Below are 21,497 nucleotides of genomic sequence, written 5' to 3'. Positions count from 1 at the left end.
AGGAAATGCTCACGGAAGATCCGTGGCCTCTTCCTCTAAGACAGGACCTGCTACAACAGGGGCCCTGTCTGTTCCAAGACTTACCACGGCTGCGTTTGACGGCATGGCGGTTGAACGCCGGATCCTATCGGAAAAGGGCATTCTGGATGAGGTCATTCCTATTCTGATAAAGGCTAGGAAGGATGTGACAGCTAAACATTATCACCGTATATGGCGAAAGTATGTTTCTTGGTGTGAGGCCAGGAATGCTCCTACGGAGGAATTCCATCTGGGCCGTTTTCTTCACTTCCTACAAACTGGAGTGAATTTGGGCCTAAAATTAGGCTCCATTAAGGTTCAGATTGCAGCCCTATCCATTTTCTTTCAGAAAGAATTAGCTTCTCTCCCAGAAGTACAGACTTTTGTGAAGGGAGTGCTGCATATTCAGCCTCCTTTTGTACCTCCTGTGGTGCCTTGGGACCTTAACGTGGTGTTGAGTTTCCTTAAGTTGCACTGGTTTGAACCACTTCAAACAGTGGAATTAAAATATCTCACTTGGAAAGTGGTCATGTTGTTAGCCTTGGCTTCGGCTAGGCGAGTGTCGGAATTGGCGGCTTTGTCTCATAAAAGCCCCTATCTGGTTTTCCATATAGATAGAGCGGAATTGCGGACCCGTCCTCAATTCTTGCCTAAGGTGGTTTCCTCTTTTCATATGAACCAACCTATTGTGGTGCCTGTGGCTACGCGAGACTTGGAGGATTCCGAGTCCCTTGATGTGGTCAAGGCTTTGAAAATTTACGTAGCCAGAACGGCTAGGGTTAGGAAAACAGAGGCGCTGTTTGTCCTGTATGCTGCCAACAAGGTTGGCGCTCCTGCTTCAAAGCAGACTATTGCTCGCTGGATCTGTAACACGATTCAGCAGGCTCATTCAACGGCTGGATTGCCGTTACCAAGATCGGTTAAGGTCCATTCCACTAGGTAGGTGGGCTCTTCTTGGGCGGCTGCCCGAGGGGTCTCGGCGTTGCAATTGTGCCGAGCTGCTACTTGGTCGGGTTCAAACACCTTTGCAAAGTTCTACAAGTTTGATACCCTGGCTGAGGAGGATCTCCTGTTTGCTCAGTCGGTGCTGCAGAGTCATCCGCACTCTCCCGCCCGTTTGGGAGCTTTGGTATAATCCCCATGGTCCTTACGGAGTCCCCAGGATCCTCTAGGACGTAAGAGAAAATAAGATTTTAAACCTACCGGTAAATCTTTTTCTCCTAGACCGTAGAGGATGCTGGGCGCCCGTCCCAAGTGCGGACTACTTCTGCAAGACTTGTATATAGTTTTTGCTTACATAAGGGTTATGTTACAGTTTTCATCAGTCTCGGTCTGATGCTGTGTTGTTTCATACTGTTAACTGGTTCGTAAATACCCTAGTTATACGGTGTGAATGGTATGGGCTGGTATGAATCTTGCCCTTGGATTAACAAAATCCTTTCCTCGTACTGTCCGTCTCCTCTGGGCACAGTTTCTCTAACTGAGGTCTGGAGGAGGGGCATAGAGGGAGGAGCCAGTGCACACCCATACCTAAAGTTCTTTCTTAGTGCCCATGTCTCCAGCGGAACCCGTCTATCCCCATGGTCCTTACGGAGTCCCCAGCATCCTCTACGGACTAGGAGAAAAAGATTTACCGGTAGGTTTAAAATCTTATTTTTGCAGAGATCAGACTGAGTGTGTTTTCCCACTGCGCATGCTTCGCAACCAAACGTGCACATCTACAGCCAATTAACATGTAAGTCAGCATCACGACCACAGGTTGGAAGGGCCAGGCAACTGAATGGTAAGGTAAAAGCACTACTTATTACAACGTTGTACCTATGCAAAGTTGTCTAATATACTGTGAAATTCATGTGTGCAAAATTCTGCTGTAAAGTTGCTCAGCTTTCAATACATATATTATTGTACTGTATCTACTAATAGACATAGACGATTAATATACAGTAGTGGCTATGTTATGGCTTAGTACATAAACATTGCCATAAAACATCTGTTATCCTCCATTACATACAAACATTACAGTAAACTCAATGTCAAACCAAGCCACAATGTACTGAGCTTATTCTAAACTTTATCCATCCCAGCTAACTATATGATTAAATTATCATTCGCTATAAATAAAATGATATTGAATAACAGCGATGGAGATACAGAACGTATATACTGTAGCCCTGGAAGTAATATAACATAGTATCCAGTGGTAATTTACTTCTAGCATATCTTCTCCATGTGAGCGCAGCTGAAAAATAAACTATACAATAAATGTAAGAGGTTTGTGTGGCCCCTGCATTGTGGAACTGCATTCCACTTTCTCATATGTTTCCAGTCTCCTGAGAATTAAAACAACAGATTCAAAGTAGAGATCCTGGAGAACTGCTTTGCTCTCTATTTCAAAGTATGTTTGTGGCACACTGCCCTTTATTTTAGTTCCTGCATACGAAAAAACATCAACTTTAGAATTCTTTTTCAGTGACATTACATTAAAGAGTCTCTTTGCTGATAAAAGTATCTTTGGAACAGCAGGCCTCTGGGTTGTATGAGAGTGCCTGGCTCATGACTTGTGTGTCATGTGTTTGCCTTTCACTAGATCAAATCACTTTTTCCACTCTGACACTGACTGCAGTATGGAAACCAGCTCAGAATAGGCAGTGTGTTTGCATGATAATATACACACAGGGCCTCTCTACGCTACATTTGCTGCTTAATTACAACCAATCAGAAAATAAAGCTATCTGATCCACGTTCATATTCAGCCATACAAATGTATCTATTGCAACAGAAAACTATTTATTAAAGTGTGTTTTTAGCCGCCCTTGTCCTGGAAAGAGTAAATTACTACGCAGTCTCTGACACCATTAAACGAATGAATATTATAAGAAACAATTGTGTTTCAAAAGCTTTTAAGACAGAAGGAGAATCTTTTGTGTTTAAAATTGTGATAATGCTGAAAGACTAAAAGATCTTCAATCTCCGTGCGCTTCCCTGTAATGTAATTTCCACAGTTGCAATTATACCAACAATGACTAGAAGAGGCAATTGATATATTACTGGCAGCTGCAGACGGTCAAAGCAGTGTGGTCAGATGGTGTTATATAATTGCAGGTACCCTGACAACCACGCATTATGTTGTATCACTGGGTATTCCCACAATGGGCTTCAATATTGTAATGATAAGATAACCCAGACCTCTCTTTTATTTATTTTATTTTTATTTTTTTCCTGTTTACTACTGAAAACAGAACCTTAATATTTCCCCATTACAGTTCACCCTACTATAGTGGGGTCACCACTTGGGAGATATTACCAAGGGGGATTATTAAAGTGTTATAGTTAAGTATTGCATACGTTCAGTCTTGAAATAAAATAGATTTTTTTCAAGGATTGTTTGAAGCTTTGAGGCTTTGTTACTTCTTCTTTAAATTGATTTAATACCAGTACATGAAAAAAAAAAACAATACACAATGGATAGTATTTGGTAAGGGTGAGGATGAGTGCATAACACCTCGATACTCAATTCTACAGTAATTTGACATCTAAGAAGGCAGTAAGAACAATCTATCGCTTACTCAAGACTGAGCAGAGGACTACAATAGTCTGTATTTATGTTTTCTGCTGCAAAATAAGAAATAGAGCTTTTTTTTTACTTACTATAGATAACATTTATAGAAATCACATGAATATCTGACCTGACACCAGCAATCACAACTGATTCCTATGCTGGGCATACACGATATAATTATCTGGCTGATCCGCCCAATATCAGCAGATTGGCCAGTTAATTGCAGCGTGTATGTAGCCAATCAACCCGCAAAATATCAATTGGTTGAGCATGGCGGACCATCCATCATGTCCCTCCTATCCAACATTTTCAGCTGTCTGGTTGGCAGCATCGGGCAGTGTATGCCCTACCACGGCCGACTGATGGACATTTTCCTGTTCCTTCACATGGAAAGGAATGGGAAATGTCTTCTCCCTGGGGGCAGAATGGCGATATCACGTGACATACACTATGAGATGTCTCACAGTGTATATCCCGGATATCGGCAGGGTCAAATAAAATGCCTGTCGGTCTGGCATTTTATCTGTCCATGTACGCCCAGCATGAAGAAGTCACTCTTCAAACAATAAATAAATAAATTAGTAAATAGATTTTGTCAATGGAGCCATATATCCATGATCAACTGCAGCAATTACTCATTTTGACGATACGTGAGTCAGGTCAGCGTCAAAATCCAACTTGTTAGAAATCCTTGATTCGCCAATCCCAACACAAAAAATATTGTAATCAGTGAGCCAGGGATTTTAACATGTAGGGTTTTGCCATTCCCTCAACAAATCATTGCTCATGAGAATCCGCTGACGAATGGATTGTATCGGCTCCGGCAGGACAAGGCATTGGATTATAGATGTATAGCCCGCATTAGACATATGGCTGACTTACAGCATGCACATAACCCCATATAATGCACTGTGATATGTTATACTGCTTTTACATCGCACAAATAACCCGGTATCGACCCGGTATATTGCTGGGTCAACACTGGTTGCTGTGCGGTGTGAAAGGGTCACTCCCGAATTCTCGGGTATCCTGACCCAGTAATTCAACCAGGGAATAAAGAAGGGTTATTTCCTGGTTATTACTGGGTCAGGTTCACAGCATAGGGCGAGGCGGCGCAGAGATGATATCATCTCCCGTCACTTCCTCCACACTCGCCCTCAATGGCTCCTCTGTCCCCGCCCCCGATGGCAACCAGACCCGGCAATATGCTAAGTCGGGAAGCCAGTTGAAAACGGTTGAATGCCAGATTTCACCCAGGAACGACCTGTTTCCAATTCCCGGGTGCAACCCGGCATTTGTGATCTGAAAGCAGTATTAATAGGTGTATTTTAATTTTACATAGAAGTATGAGGGTTATTCCCACTGTCATTAAATTGAACAGGAAATTATGATGTAGAAGGGAAAGTAACCTAAATGGAACTCTAAGTTTTGCCATGTCCTATGCTTACCAATAGTCTCCTTTTAATAACAAAAATAATTAACAATTGGGAAAAGTAAGCAATTAATCTGTCAATGAAATATTTACTGTCTATGTTTGCCCATCATTTCAGGGAATTATAGCAGTGATGTCCACATCATTCAAAATAAGGACCACACACAATAATATAAATGGATATTCATAAGTAATGATACCATAGAGATGACAATACACTGTATGGTATAGTTTGTACAAAGACACTTGTGTAAACGTATTTATCTTGTGTATTAACCAACTTTCTTCATACACTCCAGTGTGACGATGACCTGAAAGGTACACTTTCATAAATAAATGTCCTCTATTTGCATGAACTCACTACTATTTAATTTACAGTATCAGAAAAAATATATAGGGCTAGACTTGTTTTATTCGCTGAGTGAAGCTCTATAAAGTACCCATGTGCCTAAAACAGTGAATAACGCAGGGAGTAAACCAATGGGTTACTAAACCATTAGTGTTTCAATTACCTGGACATTATTACAGGGTAATTAGGTAGATTTTCATTAGACAGAAATGATCACAGAAATGTTATTTACCTGTTGTCCAGCATTCCAGCTGTTCCATTGGGTGTGCACTTGTCAGCGGCTCCTCAGCATCCCTCTCCTTGCTCCTTCCTTCCAATGCCAACACAACTTCTGTATAAAGTATCAAATGTATTGGAAAGAGCAGACGGTATCCAAGGACCCACTAGATTAGGTGGATCACCAGACCACAGGTACATATTATTCTGTTGTAATCAGGGGTGGATTGGGATGGAAAATCAGCCAGGAAAATTTGTGAAATCAGCCCTAATAGAAGTATGGTCTGATTAGGGGGTGGGGTCTGTGGAGGGTGGCGAAATCCCTCCTTCATAGGACCTGATTGTACACAGTTGTGGCTTTCCTTGCATCTGTTGCTGCAGTTGTATCTGAGACTAGGGGTGAATTGGGAACTAAAAGTGGCCCTGTAAAGTTTTGTAGAAGTGGCCCAAAATGGGCAGCACAAGAGGTATAGCATACTGTGTAGCCATGGCAGCATCACTGGATGGCAGAGTAGCTGTACTGCAGAGATGGAATAACCAAATTGTTGGGACAATGCAGTGTACTGAATGCGGTGGGCTGCCTGTCATGTGGGGTGTTGGGCCACATGACAACACATAAAACAGGCCCCACACACACGTTGGCCTACCAGGAATCTTCCTGGTAAGCCCTATGGTCAATCCACCCCTGGTTGTAATGAACAATTCATGCAATTACAGACAACACTTAGTTTTCCCTTTTGATTGGAATTTGCCTTTAAAGTGATTTTTAGATTAGCAAATTAAATAGTACTCTTCACTATTATGTTCACAGAAATCTCTTACAATAACATATATAGTGACAGCCCCTCCTTTTCAGTAGCCAAATGACGCAAAAAAAAAATGAAAATAAACATTAGATTAGGAGGATGAAAACAGTAGTAATAATAATAATAATAATAATAAGTTTATTTATATAGCACTTTTACTCCAGTAAAATTCAAGGCCCTTTACAGGTAAAAATGGCACGGTACAGAGGTTTACATTTTCCAAACTGTACAGAGATTAAGAACATTATATATATATATATATATATATTAGAGATGAGCGCCTGAAATTTTTCGGGTTTTGTGTTTTGGTTTTGGGTTCGGTTCCGCGGCCGTGTTTTGGGTTCGAACGCGTTTTGGCAAAACCTCACCGAATTTTTTTTGTCGGATTCGGGTGTGTTTTGGATTCGGGTGTTTTTTTCAAAAAACACTAAAAAACAGCTTAAATCATAGAATTTGGGGGTCATTTTGATCCCAAAGTATTATTAACCTCAAAAACCATAATTTACACTCATTTTCAGTCTATTCTGAATACCTCACACCTCACAATATTATTTTTAGTCCTAAAATTTGCACCGAGGTCGCTGTGTGAGTAAGATAAGCGACCCTAGTGGCCGACACAAACACCGGGCCCATCTAGGAGTGGCACTGCAGTGTCACGCAGGATGTCCCTTCCAAAAAACCCTCCCCAAACAGCACATGACGCAAAGAAAAAAAGAGGCGCAATGAGGTAGCTGTGTGAGTAAGATTAGCGACCCTAGTGGCCGACACAAACACCGGGCCCATCTAGGAGTGGCACTGCAGTGTCACGCAGGATGGCCCTTCCAAAAAACCCTCCCCAAACAGCACATGACGCAAAGAAAAAAAGAGGCGCAATGAGGTAGCTGTGTGAGTAAGATTAGCGACCCTAGTGGCCGACACAAACACCGGGCCCATCTAGGAGTGGCACTGCAGTGTCACGCAGGATGTCCCTTCCAAAAAACCCTCCCCAAACAGCACATGACGCAAAGAAAAAAAGAGGCGCAATGAGGTAGCTGTGTGAGTAAGATTAGCGACCCTAGTGGCCGACACAAACACCGGGCCCATCTAGGAGTGGCACTGCAGTGTCACGCAGGATGTCCCTTCCAAAAAACCCTCCCCAAACAGCACATGACGCAAAGAAAAAAAGAGGCGCAATGAGGTAGCTGACTGTGTGAGTAAGATTAGCGACCCTAGTGGCCGACACAAACACCGGGCCCATTTAGGAGTGGCACTGCAGTGTCACGCAGGATGTCCCTTCCAAAAAACCCTCCCCAATCAGCACATGATGCAAAGAAAAAGAAAAGAAAAAAGAGGTGCAAGATGGAATTGTCCTTGGGCCCTCCCACCCACCCTTATGTTGTATAAACAAAACAGGACATGCACACTTTAACCAACCCATCATTTCAGTGACAGGGTCTGCCACACGACTGTGACTGATATGACGGGTTGGTTTGGACCCCCCCCCAAAAAAGAAGCAATTAATCTCTCCTTGCACAAACTGGCTCTACAGAGGCAAGATGTCCACCTCATCATCACCCTCCGATATATCACCGTGTACATCCCCCTCCTCACAGATTATCAATTCGTCCCCACTGGAATCCACCATCTCAGCTCCCTGTGTACTTTGTGGAGGCAATTGCTGCTGGTCAATGTCTCCGCGGAGGAATTGATTATAATTCATTTTAATGAACATCATCTTCTCCACATTTTCTGGATGTAACCTCGTACGCCGATTGCTGACAAGGTGAGCGGCGGCACTAAACACTCTTTCGGAGTACACACTTGTGGGAGGGCAACTTAGGTAGAATAAAGCCAGTTTGTGCAAGGGCCTCCAAATTGCCTCTTTTTCCTGCCAGTATAAGTACGGACTGTGTGACGTGCCTACTTGGATGCGGTCACTCATATAATCCTCCACCATTCTATCAATGTTGAGAGAATCATATGCAGTGACAGTAGACGACATGTCCGTAATCGTTGTCAGGTCCTTCAGTCCGGACCAGATGTCAGCATCAGCAGTCGCTCCAGACTGCCCTGCATCACCGCCAGCGGGTGGGCTCGGAATTCTGAGCCTTTTCCTCGCACCCCCAGTTGCGGGAGAATGTGAAGGAGGAGATGTTGACAGGTCGCGTTCCGCTTGACTTGACAATTTTGTCACCAGCAGGTCTTTCAACCCCAGCAGACTTGTGTCTGCCGGAAAGAGAGATCCAAGGTAGGCTTTAAATCTAGGATCGAGCACGGTGGCCAAAATGTAGTGCTCTGATTTCAACAGATTGACCACCCGTGAATCCTTGTTAAGCGAATTAAGGGCTCCATCCACAAGTCCCACATGCCTAGCGGAATCGCTCCGTGTTAGCTCCTCCTTCAATGTCTCCAGCTTCTTCTGCAAAAGCCTGATGAGGGGAATGACCTGACTCAGGCTGGCAGTGTCTGAACTGACTTCACGTGTGGCAAGTTCAAAGGGCATCAGAACCTTGCACAACGTTGAAATCATTCTCCACTGCGCCTGAGACAGGTGCATTCCACCTACTATATCGTGCTCAATTGTATAGGCTTGAATGGCCTTTTGCTGCTCCTCCAACCTCTGAAGCATATAGAGGGTTGAATTCCACCTCGTTACCACTTCTTGCTTCAGATGATGGCAGGGCAGGTTCAGTAGTTTTTGGTGGTGCTCCAGTCTTCTGTACGTGGTGCCTGTACGCCGAAAGTGTCCCGCAATTCTTCTGGCCACCGACAGCATCTCTTGCATGCCCCTGTCGTTTTTTAAAAAATTCTGCACCACCAAATTCAAGGTATGTGCAAAACATGGGACGTGCTGGAATTTGCCCATATTTAATGCACACACAATATTGCTGGCGTTGTCCGATGCCACAAATCCACAGGAGAGTCCAATTGGGGTAAGCCATTCCGCGATGATCTTCCTCAGTTGCCGTAAGAGGTTTTCAGCTGTGTGCGTATTCTGGAAAGCGGTGATACAAAGCGTAGCCTGCCTAGGAAAGAGTTGGCGTTTGCGAGATGCTGCTACTGGTGCCGCCGCTGCTGTTCTTGCGGCGGGAGTCCATACATCTACCCAGTGGGCTGTCACAGTCATATAGTCCTGACCCTGCCCTGCTCCACTTGTCCACATGTCCGTGGTTAAGTGGACATTGGGTACAACTGCATTTTTTAGGACACTGGTGAGTCTTTTTCTGACGTCCGTGTACATTCTCGGTATCGCCTGCCTAGAGAAGTGGAACCTAGATGGTATTTGGTAACGGGGGCACACTGCCTCAATAAATTGTCTAGTTCCCTGTGAACTAACGGCGGATACCGGACGCACGTCTAACACCAACATAGTTGTCAAGGCCTCAGTTATCCGCTTTGCAGCAGGATGACTGCTGTGATATTTCATCTTCCTCGCAAAGGACTGTTGAACAGTCAATTGCTTACTGGAAGTAGTACAAGTGGGCTTACGACTTCCCCTCTGGGATGACCATCGACTCCCAGCAGCAACAACAGCAGCGCCAGCAGCAGTAGGCGTTACACGCAAGGATGCATCGGAGGAATCCCAGGCAGGAGAGGACTCGTCAGAATTGCCAGTGACATGGCCTGCAGGACTATTGGCATTCCTGGGGAAGGAGGAAATTGACACTGAGGGAGTTGGTGGGGTGGTTTGCGTGAGCTTGGTTACAAGAGGAAGGGATTTACTGGTCAGTGGACTGCTTCCGCTGTCACCCAAAGTTTTTGAACTTGTCACTGACTTATTATGAATGCGCTGCAGGTGACGTATAAGGGAGGATGTTCCGAGGTGGTTAACGTCCTTACCCCTACTTATTACAGCTTGACAAAGGGAACACACGGCTTGACACCTGTTGTCCGCATTTCTGGTGAAATACCTCCACACCGAAGAGCTGATTTTTTTGGTATTTTCACCTGGCATGTCAACGGCCATATTCCTCCCACGGACAACAGGTGTCTCCCCGGGTGCCTGACTTAAACAAACCAACTCACCATCAGAATCCTCCTGGTCAATTTCCTCCCCAGCGCCAGCAACACCCATATCCTCCTCATCCTGGTGTACTTCAACACTGACATCTTCAATCTGACTATCAGGAACTGGACTGCGGGTGCTCCTTCCAGCACTTGCAGGGGGCGTGCAAATGGTGGAAGGCGCATGCTCTTCACGTCCAGTGTTGGGAAGGTCAGGCATCGCAACCGACACAATTGGACTCTCCTTGTGGATTTGGGATTTCGAAGAATGCACAGTTCTTTGCTGTGCTGCTTTTGCCAGCTTGAATCTTTTCATTTTTCTAGCGAGAGGCTGAGTGCTTCCATCCTCATGTGAAGCTGAACCACTAGCCATGAACATAGGCCAGGGCCTCAGCCGTTCCTTGCCACTCCGTGTCGTAAATGGCATATTGGCAAGTTTACGCTTCTCCTCCGACAATTTTATTTTAGGTTTTGGAGTCCTTTTTTTTCTGATATTTGGTGTTTTGGATTTGACATGCTCTGTACTATGACATTGGGCATCGGCCTTGGCAGACGACGTTGCTGGCATTTCATCGTCTCGGCCATGACTAGTGGCAGCAGCTTCAGCACGAGGTGGAAGTGGATCTTGATCTTTCCCTAATTTTGGAACCTCAACATTTTTGTTCTCCATATTTTAATAGGCACAACTAAAAGGCACCTCAGGTAAACAATGGAGATGGATACTAGTAAACAATTATGGACTGCCTGCCGAGTGCAGACACAGAGGTAGCCACAGCCGTGAACTACCGTACTGTACTGTGTCTGCTGCTAATATAGACTGGTTGATAAAGAGATGTCTATGTAACTATGTATGTATAAAGAAGAAAGAAAAAAAAACCACGGTTAGGTGGTATACAATTATGGACGGACTGCCTGCCGAGTGCAGACACAGAGGTAGCCACAGCCGTGAACTACCGTACTGTACTGTGTCTGCTGCTAATATAGACTGGTTGATAAAGAGATGTCTATGTAACTATGTATGTATAAAGAAGAAAGAAAAAAAAACCACGGTTAGGTGGTATACAATTATGGACGGACTGCCTGCCGAGTGCAGACACAGAGGTAGCCACAGCCGTGAACTACCGTACTGTACTGTGTCTGCTGCTAATATAGACTGGTTGATAAAGAGATGTCGTAGTAGTATGTATTTATAAAGAAGAAGAAAAAACCACGGTTAGGTGGTATATACAATTATGGACGGGCTGCCGAGTGCCGACACAGAGGTAGCCACAGCCGTGAACTACCGCACTGTACTGTGTCTGCTGCTAATATATAGACTGGTTGATAAAGAGATAGTATACTCGTAACTAGTATGTATGTATAAAGAAAGAAAAAAAAACCACGGTTAGGTGGTATATACAATTATGGACGGGCTGCCGAGTGCCGACACAGAGGTAGCCACAGCCGTGAACTACCGCACTGTACTGTGTCTGCTGCTAATATAGACTGGTTGATAAAGAGATAGTATACTCGTAACTAGTATGTATGTATAAAGAAAGAAAAAAAAACCACGGTTAGGTGGTATATACAATTATGGACGGGCTGCCGAGTGCCGACACAGAGGTAGCCACAGCCGTGAACTACCGCACTGTACTGTGTCTGCTGCTAATATAGACTGGTTGATAAAGAGATAGTATACTCGTAACTAGTATGACTATAAAGAAAGAAAAAAAAACCACGGTTAGGTGGTATATACAATTATGGACGGGCTGCCGAGTGCCGACACAGAGGTAGCCACAGCCGTGAACTACCGCACTGTACTGTGTCTGCTGCTAATATATAGACTGGTTGATAAAGAGATAGTATACTCGTAACTAGTATGTATGTATAAAGAAAGAAAAAAAAACCACGGTTAGGTGGTATATACAATTATGGACGGGCTGCCGAGTGCCGACACAGAGGTAGCCACAGCCGTGAACTACCGCACTGTACTGTGTCTGCTGCTAATATAGACTGGTTGATAAAGAGATAGTATACTCGTAACTAGTATGTATGTATAAAGAAAGAAAAAAAAACCACGGTTAGGTGGTATATACAATTATGGACGGGCTGCCGAGTGCCGACACAGAGGTAGCCACAGCCGTGAACTACCGCACTGTACTGTGTCTGCTGCTAATATATAGACTGGTTGATAAAGCGATAGTATACTCGTAACTAGTATGTATGTATAAAGAAAGAAAAAAAAACCACGGTTAGGTGGTATATACAATTATGGACGGGCTGCCGAGTGCCGACACAGAGGTAGCCACAGCCGTGAACTACCGCACTGTACTGTGTCTGCTGCTAATATATAGACTGGTTGATAAAGAGATAGTATACTCGTAACTAGTATGTATGTATAAAGAAAGAAAAAAAACCACGGTTAGGTGGTATATACAATTATGGACGGGCTGCCGAGTGCCGACACAGAGGTAGCCACAGCCGTGAACTACCGCACTGTACTGTGTCTGCTGCTAATATAGACTGGTTGATAAAGAGATAGTATACTCGTAACTAGTATGTATGTATAAAGAAAGAAAAAAAAACCACGGTTAGGTGGTATATACAATTATGGACGGGCTGCCGAGTGCCGACACAGAGGTAGCCACAGCCGTGAACTACCGCACTGTACTGTGTCTGCTGCTAATATATAGACTGGTTGATAAAGAGATAGTATACTCGTAACTAGTATGTATGTATAAAGAAAGAAAAAAAAACCACGGTTAGGTGGTATATACAATTATGGACGGGCTGCCGAGTGCCGACACAGAGGTAGCCACAGCCGTGAACTACCGCACTGTACTGTGTCTGCTGCTAATATATAGACTGGTTGATAAAGAGATAGTATACTCGTAACTAGTATGTATGTATAAAGAAAGAAAAAAAAACCACGGTTAGGTGGTATATACAATTATGGACGGGCTGCCGAGTGCCGACACAGAGGTAGCCACAGCCGTGAACTACCGCACTGTACTGTGTCTGCTGCTAATATAGACTGGTTGATAAAGAGATAGTATACTCGTAACTAGTATGTATGTATAAAGAAAGAAAAAAAAAACACGGTTAGGTGGTATATACAATTATGGACGGGCTGCCGAGTGCCGACACAGAGGTAGCCACAGCCGTGAACTACCGCACTGTACTGTGTCTGCTGCTAATATAGACTGGTTGATAAAGAGATAGTATACTCGTAACTAGTATGACTATAAAGAAAGAAAAAAAAACCACGGTTAGGTGGTATATACAATTATGGACGGGCTGCCGAGTGCCGACACAGAGGTAGCCACAGCCGTGAACTACCGCACTGTACTGTGTCTGCTGCTAATATAGACTGGTTGATAAAGAGATAGTATACTACTAATATTATATATACTGGTGGTCAGGTCACTGGTCACTAGTCACACTGGCAGTGGCACTCCTGCAGCAAAAGTGTGCACTGTTTAATTTTAATATAATATTATGTACTCCTGGCTCCTGCTATAACCTATAACTGGCACTGCAGTGCTCCCCAGTCTCCCCCACAATTATAAGCTGTGTGAGCTGAGCACAGTCAGATATATATATACATTGATGCAGCACACTGGGCTGAGCAGTGCACACAGATATGGTATGTGACTGAGTCACTGTGTGTATCGTTTTTTTCAGGCAGAGAACGGATATATTAAATAAAACAAACAACTGCACTGTCTGGTGGTCACTGTGGTCGTCAGTCACTAAACTCTGCACTCTCTTCTACAGTATCACAGCCTCAGGTCAATCTCTCTCTCTCTCTCTCAACCCTAATCTAAATGGAGAGGACGCCAGCCACGTCCTCTCCCTATCAATCTCAATGCACGTGTGAAAATGGCGGCGACGCGCGGCTCCTTATATAGAATCCGAGTCTCGCGAGAATCCGACAGCGTCATGATGACGTTCGGGCGCGCTCGGGTTAACCGAGCAAGGCGGGAGGATCCGAGTCTGCTCGGACCCGTGAAAAAAACATGAAGTTCGTGCGGGTTCGGATTCAGAGAAACCGAACCCGCTCATCTCTAATATATATGTGTGTGTGTGATTGCAAGGGAATGCCGCGCCACTTGTGAAGTCAATAATCCCCCCAAAATAAAAAACACTCCCAGTTATTTGGGCGTCAGCTGACCCCTAAGGAAACAGCAATGGTATGTTGCCGCAAAAGAAAATAGGAATAACGGATAGGGGTTCTTAGCGACCTAAGGTGTTTATATACGGCTGAATTTAATACAATAAATATATATATAAAAATGTATAGAAAATATATAAATTTATTTCACAAAACTAGGAGTAAGATACAAGGGTACAGATAAACATATATATATATATATATATATATATATGAAAAACATATAAAGAAAAAATGGGTACTAAGTGAATAAAAATCCTTTACATAAAATGTAATTCTCTAAAACCAACTAGTTTTTAGAAAAAGTGGATACACAATGTATAGTTCTTAACTAAAGTGCAGATTGCATGTGCAAATAAGCTTTAAGAATGTAGAGTATAATATTGAGTCTTAACTGATATAGCAGGAGGTCTCTGGGTAAAGGCCCAATGCGTTTCGTCTCTCAGACTTCTTCATGGGGTCATGTGGGGGGTTGGGCCACATGACAACACATAAAACAGGCCCCACACACACATTGGCCTACCAGGAATCTTCCCGGTAAACCCTATGGTCAATCCACCCCTGGTTGTAATGAACAATTCATGCAATTACAGACAACACTTAGTTTTCTCTTTTGATTGGAATTTGCCTTTAAAGTGATTTTTAGATTAGCAAATTAAATAGTACTCTTCACTATTATGTTCACAGAAATCTCTTACAATAACATATATAGTGACAGCCCCTCCTTTTCAGTAGCCAAATGATGCAAAAAAAATTAAATAAACATTAGATTAGGAGGATGAAAACAGTAGTAATAATAATAATAATAATAATAATAAGTTTATTTATATAGCACTCTTACTCCAGTAATATTCAAGGCCCTTTACAGGTAAAAATGGCACGGTACAGAGGTTTACATTTTCCAAACTGTACAGAGATTAAGAACATTATATATATATATATATATATATGTGTGTGTGTGTGTGTGTGTGTGTGTGTGTGTGTGTGTGTGTGTGTGTGTGTGTGTGTGTGTGTGTGATTGCAAGGGAATGCCGCGCCCCTTGTGATGTCAATAATCCCCCCAAAATAAAAAACACTCCCAGTTATTTGGGCGTCAGCTGACCCCTAAGGAAACAGCAATGGTATGTTGCCGCAAAAGAAAATAGGAATACCGGATACGGGTTCTTAGCGACCTAAAGTGTTTATATACGGCTGAATTTAATACAATAAATATATATATAAAAAATTTATAAAAAATATATAAATTTATTTCACAAAACTAGGAGTAAGATACAAGGGTACAGATAAACATATATATATATATATATATATATATATATATGAAAAACATATAAATAAAAAATGGGTACTAAGGGAATAAAAATCCTTTACATAAAATGTTGTTCTCTAAAACCAACTAGTTTTTAGAAAAAGTGGATACACAATGTATAGTTCTTAACTAAAGTGCAGATTGCATGTGCAAATAAGCTTTAAGAATGTAGAGTATAATATTGAGAGTCTTAACTGATATAGCAGGAGGTCTCTGGGTAAAGGCCCAACGCGTTTCGTCTCTCAGACTTCTTCATGGGGTCACGTGGGGGGTTGGGCCACATGACAACACATAAAACAGGCCCCACACACACGTTGGCCTACCAGGAATCTTCCTGGTAAGCCCTATGGTAAATCCACCCCTGGTTGTAATGATCAATTCATGCAATTACAGACAACGCTTAGTTTTATCTTTTGATTGGAATTTGCCTTTAAAGTGATTTTTAGATTAGCAAATTAAATAGTACTATTCACTATTATGTTCACAGAAATCTCTTACAATAACATATATAGTGACAGCCCCTCCTTTTCAGTAGCCAAATGACGCAAAAAAAATTAAAATAAACATTTAGGAGGATGAAAACAGTAGTAATAATAATAATAATAATAATAATAATAATAAGTTTATTTATATAGCACTCTTACTCCAGTAAAATTCAAGGCCCTTTACAGGTAAAAATGGCACGGTACAGAGGTTTACATTTTCCAAACTGTACAGAGATTAAGAACATTATATATATATATATATATATATAGTATATATATATATATATATATATATATATATATATAAAGAACATTTAAGATCATCAGTTTTGAAGAATTATTTTTCCTACCAACAAAGGGTCCAAGTGAGGCAGGCATTTTATGCTTACTACGTAGGTTCACAATGAGTAGAATAGACAATGCCTGGAATCATTGAGACTTAATGGGAGAGATCAAAATACAAAGCGAGATCCTTGCAAGTTCCTCATAACCATACCAGGCATTTTTCATTGTTTTAAGAGAACTACAAGAGGCAGTCATGTTGGGTGCACTACATTGGTTACAATGTGGATAAGCAATACATAGAGATAAGTCATGCAAGGGAAAATAAACAGTGAGTAAACAGGATACCCCCCTGCATCACCACTTCAGTGGGTTGTTCATCCTGCCCTTGGGAGGAGAGGCAGCAATTTGTGGTGCACTACATAGGTTACAGTAAGCAGGATGAGTAAATCATGGCTAAATAGGAGCAGAAAAACCCAATTGGCAGTACATGTAGACATACATATAGCCAATCAAGAAATTTACTGTTTGGTGCAAGATGACTGTATATGTTTCTGACAATGAAAACTTTCTCTAGAATCTGAAAAGCAGTAGCTAAATACTTCATAATGCTTAAGGTAATAATTAAATTGCTAAATCACGGTCATTAATATAAAGTTAGGATGTCCCCCCAATCCCTTAGTTGATATAACATCCTCCACTCTTCTGAAAAGACTTTCTACTATATTTTGGAAAATGGTTCACATCTATTCAGTCACTAGAGAAGTTTTTCCAGGATAGAAATAGTATTTGCTAACATTCTAGAAAGGTGGTATCCTGATGGTGCTGTGTTGAAAAAAATCACAAAGGTGTTATGACACATTCTGTGGCTTAATATGTGATTATAAGGTATTCAGGGCTGTATGCTTGACGTTATGCACTTGTTAGCCATAAGTGCAGATCATATGACCAAACACACTAATTAGAAAGGGTGTACAGGTACTTTAGGATTTGTCGTGATTGACTAACCATGCTTTTTGTGAAGCCATGGAAAATTGAGGTGTTATGTAAAAAAGCCTGTTAATAATAATAGGTCTGTCATGACTCCTGTATGCATGCTCAGTGGGTTCCCCAGGGTATACTGGAATGGACAGAGCTGCTGTCAAGTGGGGAGCAGGACAGAGTGATGGGGGACAGCCTAAGGTGGCCCTATACAGGGACGGATCTAGACTTTTCTTTTAGGGTGGGTGGTTTACTGTTTAATCTTGACTCCTCCCCTCTCCAGTCCCAACTCCTCCCATCTGCAATCCTAACTCCTCCTCTCTCAATTCCTGAAAAACTGAACTTTTTGAGTGTGACTGAGATAAAGCTTTGTGATTGTTCTATGTACATGTGACTGTGTTGTGGGGTAATTGTATTTATTAGCCTTTGTACCCACACACCAGCAAGTGAGAGGCAAATACTCTGTAACCCTTGCTCTCCTGGCTCCTCTGTGCTGCTGTGGTATAGGCTGCAGCACATCGTTCTGCCTCAGGCTCTCCCCAGAGAGCTCTCTTCTGCTCAAAAGTGGGCATGGCTATGACTGCGTTAGGGGGGGGCGGTCGCCCCCTTCGCCCCACCCCCCTAAATCCGGCCTTGGCCCTATATATAGCCTTCTTTTGTGATACTATGAGTGCCATCTGTGGGATCTGTATGTGATCACCTGCCGCTTAGCAATTGGTTATCGGAGGGCGGCTGGTTAAGTACGTCTTGGATTATTCGAGTGCTGGATTTGGGCTATATATATATATATTTATTTATATATATATATATATATAGAATAATTTTTTTAAATATATATATATGTATATAATACATATACACTATATAATTAAGATTCGCTTTTCAATATGCACAAATAAGTAAATCTTAATTTTTGTTTCGTCTTGTGATACTAACTATATTTAAATTCTTTTGATCATTTGAAGTTTTTAAGCAATAATAATTAATCCCCCTTTATTAAGTATCCTTTTAAGTATATTTTTTTTGTACCCTTGATGGAAGGTGCATTTTTAAATTAAAGATTTTTTTCAATATTTCTTTCAAAATAACATTGTCTTGATAAATTATATTACACAGAATATAAATGGGTTTATCTTTTTTTATTATTATTTAAAATATAACATTTAGGGGAGAATTCAATTGCCAGCAGTCATTTTTCAGGTGGTAAAAATGGGACTTTACTGAATTTTTATATTAGGGCAATTAAGTTAGAGCTTGTTTTTACCGGTTGAAAAATTACCTGTTTCCGGGAAAAACACAAAGGATCTGTGATAAGTTCACAAATCTATGTGTTAACGCAATCATGTAAACAGAGTACTTGGGGAGGTCCCGGAAATGAAATCCCTGATAAGTGCCAGCATCAGGCTGGCTAATTGGATAGCCCCAGGGGAGCAATTTGCTGCAGTAATTTACAGTGGGCAGTGGAATTCCTCCTTTAACATCTTCCATTTTTACATAATTCTCCATGTATATATTTATATAAGGTATTAGTAGGCACTCTTTTCATATATATATATATATATATATATATATACACTATGGTTTGTTTTTCTTTTAAACACAGGCTGTGAACTATGAAAATGCCTTCTTAAGTCAAGAGGGGTGTTCTAGCACCTTAGAGAGATTTTCTTTGTGATGTGTTTGCACTGGAACCTGTGAAGCTCTTTCTCTAGTTTTCTTTATTGTAACATATCAGCCTTGTGCATCTGCGATTGTTCCAAGTCCTGCATGATGAACAGTAGAACAGGCACATCAAAACATAACCAAGGTTTTATAGTAATCATGGGACACAGTCTTGGCCTGCAGCAAAATTGAGTGCAGGCACATATTACCTTGAGCAGCTACACACACACAGTTACAGACTTCAATGAGTAGGATGCTTGCCATTTCCATCAGAAAACAAGAGTTTTTTTCTGTAGACACTTACCTTGGCAAAAGAAATATCTAGTGGATTAGTTGGATTTTAGCAAGAGAAGGACATGAGATTACTAGACAGCAGGAAAATTAATTCTGCTGTGGGGCATTCTTGTTGGTTTTTCGACATATTAGAAGATGATGAATATTGTACCTGTTTTGTGTGTTATGCAGACCTCATTAAAATATCTCTTTCTGACAGTGTTACTGTCTCCTCAGATCACTGCTGTGCAAATGTGTTATACACCCATGTCAAATTTTATTTCCATTGCAGACACGCACAAAAAAGATTTCTGGAAGAGAGTTTTTGAACCTTCAAACCTCCAAATCTTTTTTTTTATTTGAAATAATAAATCAGTCGCATTTTCATATGAAAGCTAAATTCCTGTCTAGTTGTCTGCATTCATGTAGGTGTGATATGTAAGCCCACTGAGAGCGCAATTTGTGCATCAGCGGAAAGGCTGTTCACTCTCTCTCTCTTATGGCAGTTTGTATCAGGCAGTATAGAAGTTTGAGAGATTTGATTTTCTTTTTAACTAGGACTGTGACACCCTCACTTAGGATGAGACTTGATGTCTTTCTCCTGTCCATTCTAAGTATTCTGCATCTTTCTAACACACTTGACTTATTCATGTTTCTAAGTACGTATGACCAAATTTAGAACAATAATGTGAAATGTTCACACATATATGTACACAAAATTATTACACTTTTAAAACTTAGAAACTATAGTTTAAATATGGTTTCCTTCCTATTAGAATGGATGTCAGATACATTATGTTTTTAGTTTCTAATATAAAAACTACAGTATAAATGTTTTGTTTGCTAATATATTACACATGGTTTTCCTAGACTAGAAAAATGCTTGAGTGACTTTGCACAATCTGTAATACGTTTAGCGATAACAGAATTGGTGTCTGTAGCTGTGCATTGATCCAAGACACTTCAGTGAACTGAAAACTGTATTAGCTCAATGATCTGATTATCTCCCATTTTCAACTGCTGGCACAGATAGTCATTGATTGCTTTCTATGTAGAGTATATATCTTCATCCCCCCCACTATGGCAGATAATAATGAATGAATAAAAATACTAGTGGTAGTCAGGAAGTTAATTTACACTGATAGATGACATGATAAGAGAGCTGTTTATTCTGTTATGTGATTCCGTAGGCAATAAAATTGCACTGAAGTATAAGTATGAATTCTTTGAAAATGTAAAAGACCTCCTTCAGAACAATGAGATAAAATGGTATTGTGTGCTTTCTGATTAACATTATTTTGAGAGTTAATTAAAGGGCATCACATATGTTAAGTGTGCGATATTGTAGTATTATATTGTTAGAAATAAAATAATTTTCCCTTGGGATAAAAAATATATTAAAGGGTATCTAGATGCCATGTCAACATGGAAAAGGTGGACCGTCAATAGGTCGATAACTAATGGTCGACATGGTCAAAGGGTCAACATGGTCAAAAGGTCGACACATGTCATTGGTCAACACAGGAAAAGCTTAACATTACTTTTTACTTTTTTTTACTTTATTCCTACTTTACGATCCATGTGAACTACGATTAGGAAGAGGCACCTTGCCCAAAGCATGGCGAGCGAATCGAGCCATGCGAGGGGATGAGGTGCACTAACTGGGTTCCTGGTCACTTTACAGAGTAAGCACCACAAAAAGAAATCCCATGTCGACCTTTTCCTGTGTCGACCTTTTCCGTGACAAACTTTTTGTTTTGTCGACCTTTTTCTGGTGTCAATCTTGTGCCTTTCAACCTTTTGGGGTCGACCTAGACACTGTTGACCTTTTTCAGGTCAACTTAGACAGCCATAGTCTTGCTGAAGTCCACAAAAAGAACTTAATTAAAATTAATTGACATTTTGTTTTCTATAAAATATGTTCTTTAGCTGCCTGTATTTAGATATTGTGTATAATAACCAGGTGTATAATAACTTTAATTAGCAAT

Source organism: Pseudophryne corroboree, chromosome 2 (genome assembly GCF_028390025.1).
Source record: "Pseudophryne corroboree isolate aPseCor3 chromosome 2, aPseCor3.hap2, whole genome shotgun sequence".
Lineage (NCBI taxonomy): Eukaryota > Metazoa > Chordata > Amphibia > Anura > Myobatrachidae > Pseudophryne > Pseudophryne corroboree.
The sequence above is the reverse complement of the archived record's forward strand: the minus strand, read 5'-3'. Positions refer to the sequence as shown.